The sequence below is a fragment of the Acipenser ruthenus genome, chromosome 2 (assembly GCF_902713425.1).
Source record: "Acipenser ruthenus chromosome 2, fAciRut3.2 maternal haplotype, whole genome shotgun sequence".
Taxonomy (NCBI): Eukaryota; Metazoa; Chordata; class Actinopteri; order Acipenseriformes; family Acipenseridae; genus Acipenser; species Acipenser ruthenus.
The window spans coordinates 105128683-105151313 of record NC_081190.1 but is presented as its reverse complement, the minus strand read 5'-3'; the positions used below and the strand labels follow the sequence as shown (position 1 = coordinate 105151313).

The 22631-nt window shown below is 41.2% G+C and overlaps 1 long non-coding RNA gene across 2 annotated transcripts; it reads right to left on the bottom strand.

Moving 5' to 3' along the window:
- Positions 1-10655, bottom strand: LOC117408836 (uncharacterized). 2 transcript variants are annotated; one of them, XR_009309593.1, is made up of 6 exons: positions 9955-10655; positions 8495-8550; positions 7166-7286; positions 5806-5877; positions 908-1017; positions 1-571 (listed from the first exon to the last, which is right to left on the bottom strand). It is a non-coding gene; the product is annotated as an uncharacterized LOC117408836 (long non-coding RNA). The 2 variants fall into 2 exon arrangements; XR_009309592.1 differs by lacking the exon at positions 9955-10655 and having other exon boundaries at positions 8495-9481.
- Between the last annotated feature and the right edge of the window lie 11976 nt (positions 10656-22631).

The following is a 22631-nucleotide window of genomic DNA, read 5'->3' as shown; positions in this document are numbered from 1 at the left end:
TTATTTAAAATCCTATACTTTGTAATTAACATACGTTTGCTGTACGTGGAATAAGGATTATAACATTATTTGATGCCCTCTAGACTGTAATTACAGTTCAATGTTTGGCCTGTATTAGGTACATAAACCTAGGTTATTATATTAACAATTGTGTGATCTGTTTCAATTCCCTACACTTCTCAAAGTATACGTATTTGGATATGATGCTAATACGAAACGGACAGCAAATGTGAACATCTGAACACAAATCTCTCTGTTCTTAGACAATGTGATAGATAAACCCAGGAGCCTTCAACAGTTGGAACAATAATGTAAACTTTGTCACGGTAAGCTGGCTAAACACTTGTGTGAACACAGTTTTAGCACATAGGGGAGCTCCAGAGCAAGACCTTTATCGCTGTCAAACAGCAAGTAGCACCAGACTTTAGGGTCAGATGGATGCCTGAAACATTGTGTAGACACAAAGCAGGAGTCATGACGGGGCAGGACTGGACCTCAGCATGGAGGACTGCATAGACTGATGTGTTCCCAGGTTCTTCCCCCATTCCCCACCCAATTTCATTCTTGGTGGCTGTCAAAAAACATTGAAGAAGAATTAATAATCACAGTAAAAAAAAAAACAAAAAAAAAACACACACCACACATTCATAACCGTTAGACACTTGCTGTAGACGGATAACCATCACTGTAAAATATTTCTTATTGATATGCTCTGCAACTAAAACAAAGTTGTGCACGTTAAAGGATTTGAAGGTTTAACTCTTATAATACTTTAACTATTAGATTAACTATTTGCATTCCCAAGAGCAGAGTTGAGCTATCCTACAGAACTGGTGCACCAAGTACAGTATAATCCTTGCCCAATACAGACTTGTTTGAAGCAGTGTACACAAACAGAAACACTTACTTTGTTAGGTCAGATCTTTCTGTTGCGTAACTTTTGTTCTAGGGCACTTCAGACGAGCTGGCAACACAGTAAATCACATCACACCCTGGTGTGGCAGCTGGTGGTCTTGGCTGAAAAGAAAGATGGTACTATGTTCAATCTTTAAAGCATTCCTGTCACACAATCTTATACAATAGGCTTGTTTAGTGTGTGTTCATTTTGATAGACCGATCCAAGTGTAATGTTTCTGTTACGTTTATTGCTGTTGTGATTCAGGTTGCACCTAGCTCCCTGCTTTCTATTGTGCATGCAGCAAAGCACTAGGTGAATGAAACACAGCATTAACTAGTACATACTCATAGTACTCTCCAGCTTTATTATGACATACCCACACACCTTGTCAACTAATTCAAGTGTATCACTTAATTCACATCCAAGGTTCACCGTTTTGCTATTGTAGCATACTATATACTATGGGAAACAAAACGGGGGAAGAAGTTGATTGTTTCTGAATGTGGTTATAACAGATACTGATGCAGGGAACCTGGCTGTATGTTAGCTGATAGTTTGTGGAAAACAAGATTTTTTTTTTTTTTTTTTTAATAAGCACAAAGCCAATATATTTATGATTGTTAGACACATCCTGGATACAAATCACACAGAAAGAAGTATAGGAATGATTAGGCTGAGCTCAGATGTGATAGGCTCATCTGCTTAACAGATGGAGCAGAATGTGTTCAAACAGTAAAAGGTAGTGCTAATTGCAATTGTTGCAGATATCATCTTTGTTCAGCAGGCAGCTTTAGCATATATCATCTGTCAATGATTTAATTACTTAAGTGAATTGTTTTAAAAAAAAAAAAGAATTAGTAAAATGTGAGATCACTCATATCATTTTAGGGATTAGCTTCATTTACATAATTAGTAGTAATTTACATTTATCCATTTGTATAAAGTGAGGTCATGCAATCTGAAGTATATTCCAAAATCATGTTCCAGGCTATATCCCAAAAGTAAATAATATTGATCATGCCTTCAGCCAACACTGTACTAGAAATCCTCAAAGAGAAAAGTGTGTTTTTGTTATAGGCTTGAGTTTTGTCTTCCTTATAAGCATAACCTATTCAAGTAAAGTAGCTGAAGATCAGATGAGCTATTCAAAGCTGCTCTGCTCAGACAGATTAAAGAGCTCAAAGGGCTAGATTGGAACATAGTTAGGGAAAGTATATTGTTTATACAATGAATATCTGATTATTTTTTAAAAACAATATAAATCAGTTATGCTATACCAAAGCAAGTCAAGTGATCAATCCAATAGCAACCATGCAATGTGAAAGATAAGGTTTTAGACTTCTTTATGTGTGTTACATGGAGGCTGAATTTGATATTGAGGTCAGGTCTCCAGATAAAACCTAATTCTGTACTGCCAGTAGCAGTTATAGTAATATATGTCCCAGATCATTCATCCCAATGCACATGGTGTCTCATACAGTCCCTAATGTCAGAATATTTACACTCCATTATTGCCCACTATCCCCTGGCCAAACACGATGCAGTATATGAAGTCTGCTTGGAGAGCTGCTATCCATTATCACTATAACAACAACAACAACAACATACACACTGTTGTATACAGCTGTATACATACAGTATACATTCCAATTTGAACAGTAGTACAGTATGCAGTTTCATACAACCACCTTTAAGAAACAAATTGTAACCAACAAGGATTTTGAATGAAAAACGAAGCTGAACTTTCCTATTATCGTGTCAGAGCTATATAATCAGTCAGTTCTACATAATCAGCCTGAGCTATATAATCAGTCAGTACTATGTACCGTGGTCTGTTACTCCTCTGCTGTGTTTGATTTATTATGACAGAGAAATGCCCTGTGGGATCTACTGGATGACAGTTTTTTTTATGGTTTTAATTTCCCTTGCCAGTAAGTATGTGCACTTTAGACCCTCTTGCTACCCCCACTGCCTTTAGAATGCATTTTGTATTCTACACAGAGCTGTATGGAAGGGGATGGGTTCACAATTGGATCTCGTTTTTATGTCCTGTTTAATAACAAATCTGATGAACAAAAATTAATCCACAATCCTAAACACTTGACTTCTGTTATCTACTCCTGTCATGTGCAACAGTGAGGAGGCTGCTTGTTCCATTACAGAAATACACTTTGAATAGCCTACAGGGGAATCTGCCAAACAATGTTCTGTAACAATGCCACCAAATTAAGTAAAAATGCAAGCAAAAAGTACCCTAAATAATAAACAAAATAACTATTATTAACTAAAAGCAGACAGAAATCTGAAAGTAGTCTAATGTTGCACGCAAATAAATGAGACTACTGTAAACGAGTTTGTTTTCCATGCTAGGAAACTAATTCATGTTTTAGTCTTCCATCATACAAACCTCCTGCAGAACAAATGTTATGCTGATTCCAATTTTAAAATGAAATCCATTCACTGGAATGTCTATCCATAGCTTCTAAAAACACTCATAGATTATAATGTAAATCAACAGAGATCACAATACTAGTAAATATGGGGCCACAGACATTTATATGACATCAAAGCTTGCATTTCTCTCACAGTCTTACCCTTAATAAATAATTTACACTGTGGGTCTCACATGGCTTGAATCACATGGCTTGAATCAGCTCTGTCCAGACGCCAACTTCAGATCAAGGAAAACCAAACATTACTCAACCTTGCTATTTCAACCTTGTTGTTGTTGTTATAGTGATATTTGGCATTTCCTGTCATGCCAAATATGGGATATTGCCTGGAAATATGAGTACTGTATATAACTGGTTGTCAAGGTTGATCCACAAATTTATATTTCTTCCGAGAACTTCCTAGATTTGTAGGGTACATGGCTTTTAACACGATGCATTATAACAATGCAGGCAGATCATTAACATTCTGCACATTATGGGCAAAGTTCCATGCCCATTATAATTGTGTGCAGTGTGCAATTCCTTAGTCAAAAGTGTCCAAAGGACACTGAGCATAAACAAAGCTACATTTGTGATGTCAGAATGGGGAAACATCCAAACTGAATGTATAATTGCTAGTCTCAGCACAGAATGGAAATAAGAAGCAAAGCCTTAGAAGGAGCCTTGTTCGAATAAAACTGCTTTCTGACAACCTTGATAATGGAACTAAGAGTAAAGCTGCCTTGCCATATTGTTGCACTTTCAATGAGGTAGGGAAATGTCCAATCACAATACAAAGCCCTCCTTGTAAGAAGTAGTAAAAGCAAAGTGGAATCTAGCTTCTCATAGGTTATATTGTTTTGTTTAACTAAATTTACTGAATAGCCATTGCTTAGGTTGAACGAAGAAAAGCAGATTATGACATCCATCAAATTGTAAGTTATGTGCCATTTTCACTATTAAGAGAGTCCATCTAAACAAGGGAAATAAAAGGCTCTGTGGCATGATTCATATTAGTTAAGCCTGACACTGTGGTTGTGCAACCCTGTGGGTCTGCTTCCTTGACTGATTTCAAATAGTTTTATCTACAGTACATGTTATCACAAATGTTTTGGGAAGAATTCATCTCCTTTGTGTCCTTGATCTAAATCAGGGGTGTCAAACTCAGTTCCTGGAGGTTCTGCAGTGTCTTCTGGCTTTCGTTCCACCCGAGCTCTCAGTTACTTAATTGGTCTAATTATTTGATTAACTGGACACATTTAACACTTCTCTTCAGGCCTCAACATGTTTCATAGGTAGTGTACCTTGAATCAAGTGCATTTTTAAAACCATCAACTGTAAAAGACCTTGAAAAATATTAAACATGTCAAATTCAACAAATAATTAGATCAATTATGTTAATTGAGAGCTTAAGTTGGAATGAAAACCAGAAGACCCTGCGGCCCTCGAGGACTGGAGTTTGACACCCCTGATCTAAATGGAAACATGTCTCTCTACCAGAATGACAGATCCCCAGTGTCTCATTACAGCACAGTCACACTCTCTCACCTGCTGGTCTAGATTTTGTATATTGATTAAATGTATGAGCTGAAGATCCGATTGTGCCAGGTTGAAAGAAATAAGGAAATCACAGAAAGAGAGACATGAAGACACTAAGTCAACCCAAAGCACAGCACATTACAAAGCAGTAGGCTACATTAAAAATATAACTAAAACTAATTATTGGAGCACTAAGAATTATTTTACACTGTAAATAAAAAAGGAAACAAACAATTACAAAGCAAAACTATTTTCAAGATGATTTGCTTGATTACTTATTATAAACCTGCAATGCTGACCCTCTTTTACAGGTACTTGTTACATTTTGATGTTTGGAATTATTGTGAGTGGTTATTTTTTATTAGTTTTTTAATTAGTGAGTAATTGCAATAAGTACCATATCAAAGATGGACAGCAAAATCTATGGAATTGTAATTTGAAGCTACTTGCTGTTCTCTTAAAATTTCCATGTACTTTTCATTAAACTGTACTCATTTCCCACTGGCAAATTATATTTGTCCAATGAGTTTATTTTTACATACATAAAAGGTGTGCACACAATAGCACATATTATGTTTCTCAAACATTACTTGCGTGCATTAAGGATTTTCAGTTTAAGCAGAAGTGCTTTATGTATTTGCGAGTTACTGTTGCAAAGTGGTTTGCAGTGCGCAGGTGTAGAGGTGATGCAGTGCTCAAGACAATAACAAACGACAAAGTACTGGTGAAATGGTGATTTATTTATAATCCAAAGTCTGATGACAATAGTAAAGAAATGGAGGGCTGGCAATACACAACGATGTGTCTTGCACAGTTCAATAAACACGGGGTTCAGTCCCGAAATAATAAACACGGTATTAAACACACACACAAAACACAGACACGGTCACAAGTCCAGAGTGAGTCCTGTAGTGCTCATGGTGAAATACAACTTACTCGTGCACAGTGGTGAAGTGCTGTCTGGTTTTGTGCTGGCCTGTAGCGACAGCTCCGGATCGTGTTAGCCATCTAAAAAATAACAAACAGTACAATTAGACGATGCAAACAAACAAAACACTCACGGTTATTTTACACTCGTCCTTCAGTGGTTCTCTCTTAACCGTTACAAACGAACAGATCACCTAGCCACGTCCCCTTTTGTACCGTCAGTCACGCCCCCTTGGTTAACGAGTGCAACTGTTTCTCTTTCAATCTGCGGGTTGCCACATCGCTTTCCCTCTGGAGTGATGACTTGGTGTACCGTAGCTCTGTCCTCTTTCTAGATGGCCGACTTTCACCTAACCCTTGAAATGAATTGTCTGACCATCCAGTCTGGGGCACTCTGTTCCCTTTACGCAGCAACCTCACAGGTCGGGAGGGAGATTTATAACCAAGATTCATTCTTTCTCTGTCACAGTTACCCACTTACAATTATCCTGTATAAGATATAAGATAAGATTATGGAGCGTCTGAGCCTATCCAATCTGCTCAGGTGGTTTTTGTGCTCCTACTGTAAACCGCAGAGCTCTCACCAGGAAGAGGGAGCTAATCTGGCTTTATCAGCAGTCAAGCTAAACTTGGAACAATTCTAGGTCTTTAATTCTGGACTGTTTCCTTGAAATCAACTGAAAACATTATATACATTGCACTTTCCCTTTCTTCAAATGCTTTCAAACCAAACAAACACCCTGCAATTAAAGTTATAGGGCCGGATTTATCAAGGTGTTTGAAGCATTTTTAAGAGTGTCTATGTTTATTTACTCACTCATTTCCAGTTTATTAAGACCTATTTCATTGTGTCTCAGGTGCAATTTGTCTGCAATCTGTATCAAGAGGGGGGTGTTGTAAATATAATGTATTGGGAAACAAATGTATTGTGTTTTAAATGTTAAAGAAACATATATGAATCTATCCTAGTTTAGCAAAGCTCATTTACATGAACAGACACTTTTATAAATGCACTATTAAATGTCTTGAGGGCCCAATATCAGCTTCAATTGCAGAAAATAGAACTTGAAAATGTATGTATCATTTTATAGAGGTCGCTGCACAGAATAATTAGTTCCATCAGTTCTATTCCTATTCTATGAATGAGGTTTAACTAAAGTAATGTCTGGTCCCTCACCATCAGTAAAATATACCAGATATGAGAATCCATGCAGTTACCTCAGGCACAAGCATTACATAAGGACAAATATAACTCTATTATATATATATATATATATATATATATATATATATATTAATTTCAGGAAGCTAGGATATCTTATCACAGACCATTCCTTCTGTACACATGTGTTATTTGCAGTGTACCCACCTCTGCATCACAGAAGCCATCCCTCCTATTTTTCCAAACCCCTAGACTGTGTCCCCTTCCTTAAAGGCCACCTCTCATTGGGGCTGTCTTTCAGGGGATTACAGCTGTAGATGGCAACGAACTGAAAGAAACATACAGATGAGAGTTGGCAGTTAGTGAGAGGATACAAATACATAGTGTAAACACAAACAAACTCTTAAAGTACTAACAAAATACTTTGTAGGTCAAAAATATTAATGTATGAAAGACGTATGCATTATGGTATACATGCTTTTTAACTTCTTAAACATTTACAGATCGCTCCTTGCAGATTTAATTGATACTGCACTATCGGTGCATCCTCATATTGCACTACAGTATGTCACATGAATGAAAGCAGACACTGAAAGCACATTTAGTTACAGTAAAAGTAGTGACGGTACGGTGAGGACAATGACAGCAAAAGTTTACATTGTTATAAACACCTGCCATAACACTGTCAATAGAGTGCAGGCCATAGACAGCCAGAACGATTCCACATGATGAGTCTGCAAGATGTTTAACCTGTTCTTGAGGGATGCATGTCTATTCCCAAAATATTACTTTGAATCTTTTCAAAGATGTTGGGGTATACATATTACTCTGCTGTCCAAAATCATTCCTTTCTTTCTCATAAAACATACAATAGTGCACAGTCTTACAGAAGCATGTGCAAATCTGTTATTTTCACAAGCAATGTCCCTAAAGTGACCAGGTCTGTAATCAGAGAGCACGAGGTGAAATGTCTTTATATTCTAGCATGAAATAACTGAGCATACCCATTGGAGAGGGAACCTCTGAACTCTGTTTGAACTGAATTACCAGTCTACATGCACCATGTGCTGTGCTGACCTACATAGACTCGTCATCCATTAGCAAAAGTGTGCCTCACTCCTCATTCCTACTCCTGTGTATAACAATAGTCACAGGCTTGAATACTGTACTGAACTGGTTGCTATAGCAATTGTCATGTGACCTGTCTAAGAGACAGAAGGGTTGCAGAGCTTGGCTATCCTATCTGCTGCTTCTCTGTGTGAAGGTTAATTCATCATGTTTTGGAAAAAGCAATTATTTTAAGTAAGACAGAGGCAAATTGTTTTATTTTTATATGTCAGTATTGTATTGCTATACATAGTTACAGTGCAGATGCTGATACCATCTTTCTCATCTCTGGATCAAAACAGCAATTGCCATGTAGTGCTAAGCTACAGAAAAACTGTATAGAAAAATGCATAAAATGTAAATACATTTTATTCTTTGTACTTTATATACATTTACAGATAAGAAAAGTGACACTGAATTTATACTTACCATTGTTGGTTTAACACCTTGTGAAAATGATGTACACTGAAGAGACTGCTGATATTCTGCAAATTAAAGTTAAAACACTTTGAAATTATTCTGATTAATATACAAAGTAATTCATCATAATTCCCACTGTGTAAAAATGAAACTCTTTCAGACTGCTAAATAACCCAGCATGTATAATAAACTGTTTGTTATTGATAAAACTGTATTTTATTGAATTTTATATTCTATATTCCTTAAAGATGTAGGAATAGAGACAATTTCTGTAGTTAAACTCTATTCGAAAGGTATTCGAAAGGTTTGCGCATCGCAAATGGCGGGTATGCATGAATGCGGGAGTGGACAACAATTTGCGAGATCCTGCCATGTTCAAAACTATGCGCCAAGCATAAAACCAGTTTTGCGAGGCACAAAATACTGCTTTTAAAAAGCAAGCCTTAACTCCATGCACATCACTCCAGCACTCACTCACCCAATCACTGAAGTGAAATGCAGGCGCTTTCCGAGGTACTACAACAATGGACACCCAGTGATCATACAAGGTTCCGGCCACATCTATATAATGATTATATTCAAAAGAACGATTATGACAGCAGCATCACTAGTTTTAATACGTTTAAAAAATAAACAGGGAAGCTCATGATCGTTCTTTCGTACTGAAACTGAACTAATCACTTTCTCAAGCACGCTTTCCTGGTGCTGAAAGAATAACTCACAAAACAAAAGCCGGCAGATACTAAACAACTACCTGTATAATGCAGGAAAGCTTTACTTTAATAGACACATACAGCAGTATATCAACCACAGATCGATCAAGCAACAGTTTGCACCTCCTTACCTTGCATTCAAATAGATTTCAAGATCAAAGACACTGCGTATACATTAGTAGACTTGGATACTGATTACTGTATTGGTAAATTTTGTCGGCGAATGTAAAAGGTGCTCCTTTCTTATTCCACTGCCCGTTCAGCCCGTTTAATTTAAGTTCAATTAATTGCCCCCCAGGTTTGTCAAGCAAGCTATATATATATATATATATATATATATATATATATATATATATATATATATATATATATATATATATAAATAATACGCTATAAAAAATAGGTGATTCCAGCTGGATTATTAACATTATTAATTATTAATTATTGTTGTTAATGTATGTATGTATGTATGTATGTATGTATGTATGTATGTATTTTCTTATCCAGGGCTTACAGTTCTTACAAAAAAACACATTACAAAAATCAGATCAGTCCAGACACAGAGCAATAGTGGTTTGATAAGTGGGATCACGGCTAATACTGAGAAAGAAAGAAAAAAAAAAAACAGAGATGGTACTGTAACAGAAAACAAGAAAGTAAAAAAAATTAAATGAATTAGAATAGGTAACATGTACTCATATTTGTGTGACACCTGTCAGAATTATGGAGACAAAAGTAGAGAAATCATAAACTCACTTTCCAGCCAACAGCACAGCATAGATACAGCTGTTTGAACAGCTGTAAAATCTGTGATGACCTGTGAACAGGATGTGTTCACTGATGACGTCAGACCAGAAACACAGACTCGGGAAGTAGCGGTGAGAGCTGAAACGCTACGGCGTTCAGCTGCTTTTATTAAATAATAAAACAAAAACAAAAGATTTAAACAAACAACAAAACACTACGAAACAAAAGGGCACGTTGGCCAAACAAATATACATAAACAAATAAGCGTGCTGGTTTTACCCCAGCACGATACTTAGCAGTTGTTTACTCTCGATCGCTCGCTCGCTCAAAACCCGTCTCGCCTCTGACACTCTCCTCTGAGGGTAGAGAGCTGCAGGTTTATATACAGTGACCGCGCCGCAAACAATAATATAAAAACAGTGCACAAATATATAAGGGCGGGACACTCCGCCACACATGCTCCCCCTTTCGGCCACCTCCCCCCTTAGTCCCCAAAGTCCCGGTTCACAGTCCCGGCCCAGGAACAGAGGCAGCAACGGGCCAAAGGTGGCGGCCACAGCGGGATGTCCTCCTCCCACCCAAACAGCTGTAGCGTCCCGGTGGACCGCGCACAGGCCGGCTCCTCTGGCCAAGGAAATTTTGGGGGTGGTCTCCAGACCTCCTCCCCCTTCTTCATGGCTGGCAGCTCCCCTCCGTGAGGCTCCGACCAGTTTCTCCTGCCACGAAAGTGCAGCTTTGGGAGCTGGTCTCCTGACCTCCCCCCCCCCCCCCGCTTCTTCGTGGCCGGCAGCTCCCCTTCATGGGGCTACAGTATTTCCTGCCGCATGGCAGGACTGGTGGTGGCCCCAGGCGAAGCAGGACCCTCGGGAGGTGACGGCAGCAGCAGCGGACCCTTGGGAGGCGACGGCAGCAGCAGCAGACCCTCGGGAGGCGACGGCAGCAGCAGCAGACCCTCGGGAGGCGACGGCAACAGCAGCGGACCCTCTGGAGGCGACAGCAGCAGCAGCGGACCCTCTGGAGGCGAACTCGGGAGTGGAGCCCCTGGCCATGGAGGCGGCAGCGGGAGCTCCACTTCTCCCTCGTACCCTGTAACTGGTGGCTCTCCAGGCGATGCGGAGCCACAGGCAGCCCCAGGCGATGCGGAGCCACAGGCAGCCCCCGGCGATGCGGAGCCACAGGCAGCCCCAGGCGATGCGGAGCCACAGGCAGCCCCCGGCGATGCGGAGCCACAGGCAGCCCCCGGCGATGCGGAGCCACAGGCAGCCTCAGGCGATGCGGAGCCACAGGCAGCCCCAGGCGATTCGGAGCCACAGGCAGCCCCCGGCAATGCAGAGCCACAGGCATCCTTGGGCGGTGCGAGGCAGGCATCCTTGGGCGGTGTGAGGCAGGCCAGGAGCAGTCCTTCCCATGACGGTGGAGGTGGAACCAGCAGATATTCACCCTCTGCTGGTGGTGGTGGGAGGGGCAAACAGTCACTCCCACGGCAGTGGAGACGGAACCAGCAGGTATTCACCCTCTGCTGGTGGAGGTGGGAGTGGTAAGCTGTCCTCCCACGGCGGCTGAGGCAGAACCAGCAGGCATTCACCCTCTGCTGGTGGAGCTCGGAGCGGCAAGCTGTTCTCCCACAGCGGTTGAGACGGAACCAGCAGGCATTAACCCTCTGCTGGTGGAGCTGGGAGCGGTAAGCAGTCCTCCCACGGCAGTTGAGGTGGAACCAGCAGGTATTCACCCTCTGCTGGTGGAGGTGGCGGAGGCAGAGGCAGCTCCTGATGCTCTGCTCCTGGCGGTGGCGGAGACAGAGGCAGCTCCTGCTGCTCTGCTCCTGGCGGAGACAGAGGCAGCTCCTGCTGCTCTGCTCCTGGCGGTGGCGGAGACAGAGGCAGCTCCTGCTGCTCTGCTCCTGGCGGTGGCGGAGACAGAGGCAGCTCCTGCTGCTCTGCTCCTGGTGCTGGAGACAGTGGTGAAGGCTCCTCACCCTCTGGCGTATTGGAGATGTCAGCGGTGGGACCTCTCCCTCTAATGCTGGAAACAATGGCGAGAGCTCCTCTCCCTCTGGCGCTGGAGACGGCAGCAATGGCTCCTCTCCCTCTGGTGCTGGAAACAGTGGCGAGGGCTCCTCTCCCTCTGGCGCAGGACACAGCAGCAGGGCACCTCCCATATCTGCAGCCAGGTAGTTGAGCACCATGACTGCGATGTCTGGGAGGGATGCTGGGTGGTGTTTCTGTTCCCAGGCCTCCCAGCACTCCCCATCTCTCGCCCACAGGAGGTTGATCACAGCAGGGAGGGCCTCCACGATATCCCTCTCAGGCTCCGCCAGCCAGTCCCAGATCCCCTCTGAGGAGAGTGGACCAGTCTGCCTTGGAGGATGCGGAGGCAGCTCCTGCTCCTTTCCCTTGGATGGTGGTGGTGGAGGTGAAACCAGCAGGTATTCCTCCCCTGCTAGCGGAGCCTTGGGCTGTGGACGCTCGGCCTCCCCCTTCTTGGGCTGTGGACGGACCGACTCCTCATCCTCCGGTTCCTGCTCTGGGCAATCCTCCCTCACCTGCCTTGGAGGGGGTTGGTCGGGTGCTACATGTCCAACCTCACCAACAGCGAAGCACCATTCCTCACCTTTCAGTCAGGTGAGGCAGACGTCCAACACAGCAGAGACCCGGCGGGACTTGCAACCAGCCCCGCGCTGTTGCTGATGCACTTGCTGCTGCTGCTGTTTCCTCCGTCCACTTCTTCCCATTATTATTATTATTTTCTCAAAAACAAAAAAAAAACACTCCTTTTGAAAAAAACTGCAGTATTTCTGGCCTGACGCTTGGCGGCGCTGTCCTCCCGCTTCTGGACACCAACTGTGAACAGGATGCCTTCACTGATGACGTCAGACCAGAAACACGGACTCAGGAAGTAGCGGTGAGAGCTGAAACGCTACGGCGTTCAGCTGCTTTTATTAAATAATAAAACAAAAACAAAAGATTTAAACAAACAACAAAACTCTACAAAACAAAAGGGCACATTGGCCAAACAAATATACATAAACAAATAAGCGTGCTGGTTTTACCCCAGCACGATACTTAGCAGTTGTTTACTCTCAATCGCTCGCTCGCTCAAAACCCGTCTCGCCTCTGACACTCTCCTCTGAGGGTAGAGAGCTGCAGGTTTATATACAGTGACCATCTCCCGATTAGCAACAATTAATCAATGAATTAACTCGGGAGATGGTCACCGTCTGCACGAGTTTAATAAGGATGCGTGACTGTCAGCTAGCTAAATAAATCACTAGCTGATCAGTCACACATCCTCACGGGGTTTTTAAAAATACAAAAACAATAACAAATACGCAGCGCTTTTATCCGCACCGCAAACAATAATACAAAAACAGTGCACAAATATATAGGGGCGGGACACTCTGCCACATGACCCTTTAAATATTTAGCTTATTAGCCATGCTAATGCCTGTGATAATGATAAACATTAGATACAAATGTATGCAAGTGTGCAAATTTCATATGCTTAAGCACACAATTATTTGAATTGCTCCGAAGGCCAAATTTGAATGAAAATGGCTAAGTCTTGCGATAAGCGTGGCAGGCTTGCAGTGCGCAGAATGTTTCCATTACATGCATTTAGCTAAGTGCCCTATCCTCAGCAACACTGGCAAAGGACCGCAGTGCCCAAGGGCTCAATCCGTAAAATATCCCTGTAGTTGCATTCTACCAAGGGCCCCCTTTGCTTGTCATGCCCCTCACCCGGTAATTCCACACTCAGGTATAAGGACACAGCTGACTTTATTTTATTTTTTTTAAGTACTGTTATTTATTTCCCATTGACATCAGAAGCATACTTTGACACCCACGATCTGCATTCCATGCTACTGACTATGCCATACAGGTGTGGTAGGAGCAGGGTGTGTGGTGAGTGTAGGCAGTTGGAAAGGGCTTTCAGTAGGAGTATAAGTAAGGGATATACATAAGAACATAAGAAGAACATAAGAAAGTTTACAAACGAGAGGAGGCCATTCAGCCCATCTTGCTCGTTTGGTTGGTAGTAGCTTATTGATCCCAGAATCTCATCAAGCAGCTTCTTGAAGGATCCCAGGGTGTCAGCTTCAACAACATTACTGGGGAGCTGGTTCCAGACCCTCACACTTCTCTGTGTAAAAAAGTGCCTCCTATTTTCTATTCTGAATGCCCCTTTATCTAATCTCCATTTGTGACCCCTGGTCCTTGTTTCTTTTTTCAGGTCAAAGAAGTCCCCTGGGTCGACATTGTCTATACCTTTTAGGATTTTGAATGTTTGAATCAGATTGCCACGTAGTCTTCTTTGTTCAAGACTGAATAGATTCAATTCTTTTAGCCTGTCTGCATACGACATGCCTTTTAAACCCGGGATAATTCTGGTTGCTCTTCTTTGCACTCTTTCTAGAGCAGCAATATCCTTTTGTAACAAGGTGACCAGAACTGAACACAATATTCTAGGTGAGGTCTTACTAATGCATTGTAAAGTTTTAACATTACTTCCCTTGATTTAAATTCAACACTTCTCACAATATATCCAAGCATATATTGCATGTTCTAGGATGCTGCATTTAGGAAACATGCTGCACACTCACAACACACAAAGCAAAATTACAACAAGTATAACATGAAAACAAAAACATGATACGATAGCTTAATTTTGAAGTTGGTGGAAAACTTACAGTAATCAAAGCTTACAACCCTTGCTAAACCCCCCCCCCCCCCACACTGCACTTAATACAAATCCAGACTGTGCCAACGGACCCGTTATATTTTCATATGACCTTGAACTGACCGAATGCGGTTTTCTTCACTTTCCTCTTAGCAACGATGACAGATGAGATCAGAAGTCCTTGCTGAGTCACTGGCTATACAGTGTGTTAAGTGCAAAGTAAAGTATTCTGTGTGCATTCCCCCCTCTGCGGCTCAACTGCCGAGATCTGCCACAGTACTAATAATGATGACCAAGCGAGTTACTGGGCTCCGGGGATGACCAAGCTCCCTCGGGGGACGTGCTGCTGCTCTGAAAGTGACAGTGGACCTTTTTAGCAAAGAGGCCATTGGCACCGAGAGTCTAGATGCTGATTTGAAATGGCACAGAGAGATTGAGGTTCTCCAACACAGCCTGAAAGACATTTCCACATATAAGATACATGGGACCACAACGTTCAAGTAAAAAAAAAAAAAAAAAACACTACCTGGGGAGTCTAGTTTCATGTAGAACATAATTGTTTATCCAGAACCATACAAATTAAAATGAAACATTGCGTCACTGCTCCAACCCGCTTACTCATCAGGAGAACATATTCTCAACCTCTGTTTCCCCAGTCAAGGTACTGCATCATTTCACCTGCCAAATCTAAGCAACAGATGTGACCAAACTACAGTACTGGTCACTGAGTGACAGGCTCAGATTAGCTAGGCTCTGTCTGGGCTTGTAGAGCACCTAGCGATTCATTGACCCTCTTAGTGCAGGTTTATGTGGCTAAGGGCAGCGATATTAAGATATGAGGCTATTAGTGCTATAACACTCATGTTAGACATGTACCTACCTCAATACAGACTGAGCTCATGACAGATTTGTGAAATTCCCAATCGACATAGATCTGTGAAACAGAACAAGAAAATGCTGAGGCTTTTACTTAAGGAAAGAAGCTCCTCTTTTATCACATCACTACCCGCACTCCCTGTAAACACTGTACTGCATGTGTTGCCTATTGAGATTTCAAATCCCCCCTTCTCTCATTAGACTTGTCTCCCCTTTGATAAAAGTTAGCTGGTTGGACTGGAAGTGTTTTTACACAGCAAGGTGCCCTGAGCCAAGTTTTAAAACGGAAAACATCTATTAAATACAGTAAATAATTATTGAATATGTTATAACATGAACTGCTACCGCAAGAGCCCAGTATAGAAATGTATAAGGTTCAACCGTCTATCTGAATGACAAAATGTTGCTCCTCTTTAAGAGCCTCGAAAGCGATCAGCTGGGAACTGTGTGTGTGTGTGTATGTATATATATATATATATATATATATATATATATATATAAACTTACCCTGTAACCATGAATGAAAGTTCCGTTGCTGCAACACAGCTCGCCCACTGAAGGTCTCTCCCAGCCTATCATCAGACTGCTTTGCCCCACGGTCTTTATAATCTGGACTGAGCCAATCAGTGAAGGGGGTGCTGTGTAGAGAGAGAAACAGCAAAAAATGTCGTGTAGAATTCCTCTCCCTCTTCAGAATTAAAAATGACAAGGGGGGATTCAACCCAAACTTGTGTTATTTCCTATCCTTCAATACAATTTTCCTATAAATGCAGGAAGTATTCAATTGAACTGAGACATGCCACTGACGCCTTGGATTAAGAGTTTATTCTTAATTAAATAACTGCACTATTCTTGAAAAGTTGTTAGTGGGTCACTGAAGGAGGCTCTATCATTAAACCACTCGCATTACAAAAGCTGGGTGAACAACACTTTCGACTGCTTCTCTGCAAACATAAATCCAGCCCCCTCTTTCTGTGCACCACTGTGATGAATTACATCACTACTGGAAGTGCCTGCAACTGTTAAACAGTGATGCAGCATCCAAACACATCTCTACAGGGGAGCTGAATAAACAAAAATGTGTTTATATTGATTTAAAAAAAAAAAAAAAACTGGGCTGGATAAATCGTTGAATTATGTCTTGCTTTTTGTTAGCATCACCGTTTTAAGGAAAACCACATACAGTTGGTGTAAAATATTCATATGGGTGTAACACAACTCTCAACAGCTGTTTTCACAAATCTCAGAAATATCATATGTAGGGATTACAAATCACTCAACCAGTTTTCAAATAAATTGACCAATAAAGATTCCAGAATAAACAAAAGGAGTCAACAAATCACCATTATCAGAGTTAACAGCCAGAAAACATAATTGGTTATTGGCTCATAAATAATGGATAGCCCACATATGAGTTGAAATTGATTGCTCTGGTCTTGCAATCAGAAACTTACCACAACAACCCAATATGCATCACCAGAAAGTGGTTTACTTGTGAAAAACTAAGATGTACAGGATATGCAGGCCACTACTGTGAGTCAAAAAATATTCATTTAAATTCTTAGTTTTATGTAAAGCTACCCCAAGGCTGTTGTATAAACAAATTGGTCTTTTCAGAGTTACCAGCCAAAGGCTATATTTACTAAATGACTAATGTAGTAAATGCTGCATAGCAGCCATAAAGTCTATAGAGTGCAACTTTATAATGCGATGTAAGGATTTTGCCTTGCACTTAGGCAATTGCTGACCCTCAAATCTTTACACCTCTTCTTACAAGTTGCAAACCATTTTAGAAGCGAGTAATTAAAGCTGTATAAAAGCACACGCCTGCAGAGACCTGTCATTGGCTTCAGGATGGCTGCTGTGGTACACTTCCTGATGTGGCGACACTTGGCTCTTGTTGAGGAGAGACAGGAACACGTTTGGAGACGAAGAACACCCTGCATATTCAATCCCAGGGTCACTTTGTTTGGGATACCACAGGATGCGGTGCTAAAGCGTTATCTCACTTCGCAGGTCATCTTAGACCTAATAGCTGAATTGAGGGACTCCCATGTCAATCAAGCGACCGCTATCCCTGCACACATGAAAGTGCTGTGCTCTCTGCACTACATAGCCTCTGGTTCCTCAGACCAGGTGGAATGTCTGGAGGAAGAGCCCAATCCACCTTTTCCAGATTGCTAGGCAAATTTCTGGATGTCATGCTGAAAAGGGCAGACCAATACATATAATTTCCTAAGGATACTAGCATAACTGATGTTGGCTGAGGCTTTTCCAAACAACTCAGTTTCATGCTGAGTGATCTCAGCCATAAGGACTCTCAGCTCCTTCTCAGAAAACGTGTTTTCTTTTCCATGCGCCAAAAGGACTTTGCTGCCCTTCCTCTGACATATTGTTTTTGCTTTGTATTTTCGTGCTCCACAAATGTCATACAGCGACTACTGCTCTCTGTACTCCTAACTCTGCAAGTGCAGGCGCCAAACCAATGCGCTCATTCAGACCCTCATTATCATAATTGCCTGGCTGCAATGCAATTTGAATTTTGCATCAGTAATTATTTGCACTGTGCCTTTACATCACCCCTTAATGAATAGTTGTGTGCTGGTTCTTAAAACAAATTAAAATAATGTACTGAGTTGGGTATATTGTGAGCTGCAAGAAACCATTTCAGGATAAACTGTAATATTTCTACGATCTACTGAGTATCTGTGGGTATCTGCATGAATACACTTCTAAGCCTATTACTATTTATAAAGCTCCGTACAATTACACCTGAAACTAAATAAAAGCCAAGTTCTTTACAAATTATTATAAATAAATAATAATAAAAATAAACATTGTACTATAAACTGTATAAAAATCAATATCCCTTATTACTGGAATCAGAGGCAAAACATTATTTAATTGTTTTGTGGAAGTTTTATAAAACAAGTACATTTACCGGTCTGATAAATAAACACAGCATCTTAAGTTTCTTCAATTGTTTTTGTTTATGAATGAAATCATGCATTGGGTCCTTTCTGTATTGCATATACTGCATTGTGTACTAATGGATTCTGACAGGCCAGCCGAAGACACACAGGCAGAGGGCATGTTTCCACACTCCGTCACATCTGTGTGAAACCAGTACATATCAGATTGAACTTAGCTTTAGGGTGGACAGCTCATGTGTCACTAAAGCACAGCTATAAGAGCATTAGTCTACCAAAGCCCGGCTGAAATACAGAGTGCGTAAACTGGAAATCTGTCTAGTCATTGCACTCTCTGCTATTGTACAGCGTGATTTATTTAGGTATTAAAAGTCTATGATCCAGAAGATAAAGGTTTTACTATTACATTATAGTGTTACTTGGCTAGTTTTTAGATTTTTATGTATTTACTTGTTAATTAATGTAGGCTGTTTTTATTATTTTAATTTGACCATTTTATTATCCTATCATTTATATGTTTCAGGCATTTGCTTTTTATTATGACACTGTGTGTACAAACAACTTAAAAGAACATCTTTATGCCAAGTCATAGTAAGACCACGTTCAAACACATTGTACAAGTCTAAGGCATTATACTGCATTTCTGGCATTCTCTTTACCTTGCTTTACTCCTATGGCCCTTCCTGGGAATACTTTATTGGACCCTGCCCCCTTGGTGTCCTTCCCTTGGGTGATGTTTAGTAATGACAAGTCTGACAAATTGTTCCTTGCTGCTGCTGAGCCTGAGCAATCCGCATTCTCCCCAGAGAACCATGTGTTATCAAGTTCGACTCCTGCGTCTCTCCTAGCTTGGTTGATGCATCGTCTGCTTGGCTCATTAATTTGACCCTTCACTTGGGTCATCACTGTCTGGGCTCTGCATGTCACCCCTTGTCTGAGAGCGAACGCCGCAGCCTGCTTGTTCCAGTTTGTTCTTGACCTTTGTTCCTGTGGGAAGGAATGTGCCATCCTTGTCTAGACAGGGGATGGAGATAGTACTGCGGTCTGTCTCAGAATTGCATTCAGATGTAGCAGATGAGACCACCTAAAATAGAACAAGGAGAAGGAAATGGAATTGGTTTACATTTATAATAGCTACAAACAGTGTTGTAACCATAGCTGACATTCTACCGAGGTCAAACTTAGGTTTTAAGCTATAGCTGGCAGTATTCATATGACTGCTTGGTATTTACTATTCAACCTCCAAATCTATGTTACACAGCAAACCAACAGAGACAATTAAGGAGTCTTTTGTACATTACAAGAATTTTTACATGAGCATCAGCATTGATGATGCAAAAAAACAACCAAGGACACGACCTCAGTATGTTTATAGCTAGATACAAATGTACATGGTGGTCTCCTGAGGTATTGGGGGACCATTTTCTTCTAATGCCTCAAACAGAATATAGAGCTTTATAGATTGGGTCAGCTTGCCCACAGAGGTCAGTCAAGTTAATTCCATAGGTTCTCAGTTTGATTGAGATTGGCCAATTGGACAGGCTGAGGTTACATGTCAGGTGAACTGGAGTATTATGGTGGATGCCATTCTTCCTTACAGTGACACTATCAAGACAATCCCAGAGACTGGTTTGAAAAAAAAACAGCAGGGACTAGTATCTTCCGTGGGCTGACCAGTGTCCCAGAGTATTGTCAGACGATTTCATTTTTTGGATAGGGTTAGATCTCTTTAACAGGACGTGGTCCGACATCGCAATTTTCCCTTTCCGGTCCAATGTCGGACCCTGTCCGACATCATCAATAAGATGCAAAAAGCAGGTCTAGTCGTTTTTTCTCCGAGAAAACCATTCAATGGCCGAGTGAGACCGATAGGAGCCGAGAGAAGCCGAAAAAAAGGGGGCGTATCTCATGAATACTGATAGCCCTGACACCACATAGATAACACGGACATAAACAAACAAGATAGCTGCTTCTGCATCCAGTGCTCAAAGAACATCACAGACATTTGCAGAGCTTTTTTTAGATGTTATAGTAACAAAATAACGACTTGCATCGCATTATTGTGGAGTTTGGTGATAAAACGAGTGATCAAGAGATGATTTATCGGTATGTACTATTATTAAGAGGTAACTGAAAAATATAGCAAACAAGGGGTGGGGTGGGACTGGAGATGCAGTACTGAGTGTCCTGTTGATATGCAGTGCCTTTTAAACCTGTTTCACTGTGAAACAAATACTTTTAAACAGCGCCTCTAAAATAAACTGCGGATGTGAAAATAAATTGGACCTGACACGCCTGAGACGCGCTGAATAAATGGACCGCTAAGGGTTAAATATCAAGTCAATGGGGTCCTATTTTGGCTTTGTATCCAATTATACACAAATATGAACCACACATACATTTACAGTTTCATAAAATGCAAATACACAAAAGCCCAGGTGGACTTCATATGTTCTGTTCCAGTATGCATAACAACAGCTAAGCATGACCTGGTAATTGCTGCGATGTGATTGCTGCAGCTGCTGATAGATGATCTTCTCTGGACTAGTTAACCTTGGGCTTGGACAGGCACACTTGCTGCGAGAGGCGTACACTTGATGTAGGTCATCTGCCTCTTCCAAAAAGCATGCTGGTACCAGCCCCACCTCCCCCTTCACTCCTGCATGGTACAGCCGATGACTGTCTGGAATGCCAGTGACCTGGACTGCTTCCCAGCAGATAGAGGCAGCTGCAACAATGAAATACGTGTTTTTTTTTAAATCAACCTAAAAAGTGTAAAGTGAGGGTCTATATGCCAAACTGCAATTCAATTGGTTACCAAATCATTTTGTGAAACATTTGCACCCGTTTTATTCTGGTCAATACAGTAAAAAAAAAAAAAAAAAAATTAGTTACCTGAACTAACATGCACTTTCTGTTCAGTCTTTTAGGTGACTGGTTAATCCAGATTGACTTTATTTGCTGACAGATAGTTTAGCAATGTAGTGGATGATATAGCCAAGTTGTCATGGGAAATACTTTAGATTCCTTATGCATTTTGAGTAATTAGCTTCTCCAATCAATTAATCAATCAAGTGTCATATTGGCTCTCTCTGGAACTCTTATATAGTCAATGAAACCCCATTTAGATATACCACTCTGTTACAAATGAAGTGTACATCAGCCAACATGCACACAGTCTTCAAGTGCTACTTTCGAACACTGAAAACAATCAGCTCTTTCACTGCTGTTTGTGATGAGCTGCTAAACTTGAAAGTAATTTAGATTTTAATTTCACTTTGTTCTGTGTTGTGTACATTTTCATTGAAGTACTGTGTTATCCTGGCTGCATCAAAATGCTGCTAAAAAATGCTGCATCACTCGAAATCTGTTTTGGCAGCACAGATTCAGCAGAAGAGCATGAGATAATGTATCAGTTTAGTTTTAAAAGCTCAACGGCAGAAAAAAATGCATAACCCTGAAATCCTACACATAGATAGTTTGAAGTTACGAATGAACAGCATTGATATTTTCAGCCCTCACTGTTTAGTAACACATGAAGAAAGTCTTACAGGTGACAGCACTGTCCTTGACATGTTGAGGGAAGGAGTGAAATCAGCTTTGGCTACACAGGATCTGTAATCCAGAGACTCATCCAGATCAGACAGGCTCCCCCTGTCACTGGAGAGGGAACTCTGCAGGAAACCTGAAACAAAGGAAAGCAGCATGAGTTAACCTGGTAACAACCATATGTTGTTGAAAGCCTTTGTGTGGCTTCGAAACTCTTACAGAATGAACATACATGCTGACGTTTGTTCTTACTTACATTAAACGAGACCTGCATTTATATAGCGTGCTCTTACAGCGTGGGGCCATATTCACAAAGTGCTTACCCCAGTGCCACGTTTGCAGCACTGCTTTGACCAAAAAAAAAAAAAAAACACAACAGCAAGGTGCATGTCGATATATTCATCATTGACTGCTGTTCAAAAAAGTCTTGTTTTCTTTTGATAACTTCTTTGGAGACATGGCCTAGAATGCACTTTCCAAACACTGTACAGCTCAATCATCGCAGCCTCTCTGTGGAGAAACGTCAGTTGTAATTTCTGTAGGCTAAAACCACCCCTTATAAAGGTTCACATGGTATCTTTGCAGTTTTACAGTGCTACTCGCATGGTTATCCTATGCATTTAACATCGTTTACCCTGATTATTAATATGCTTT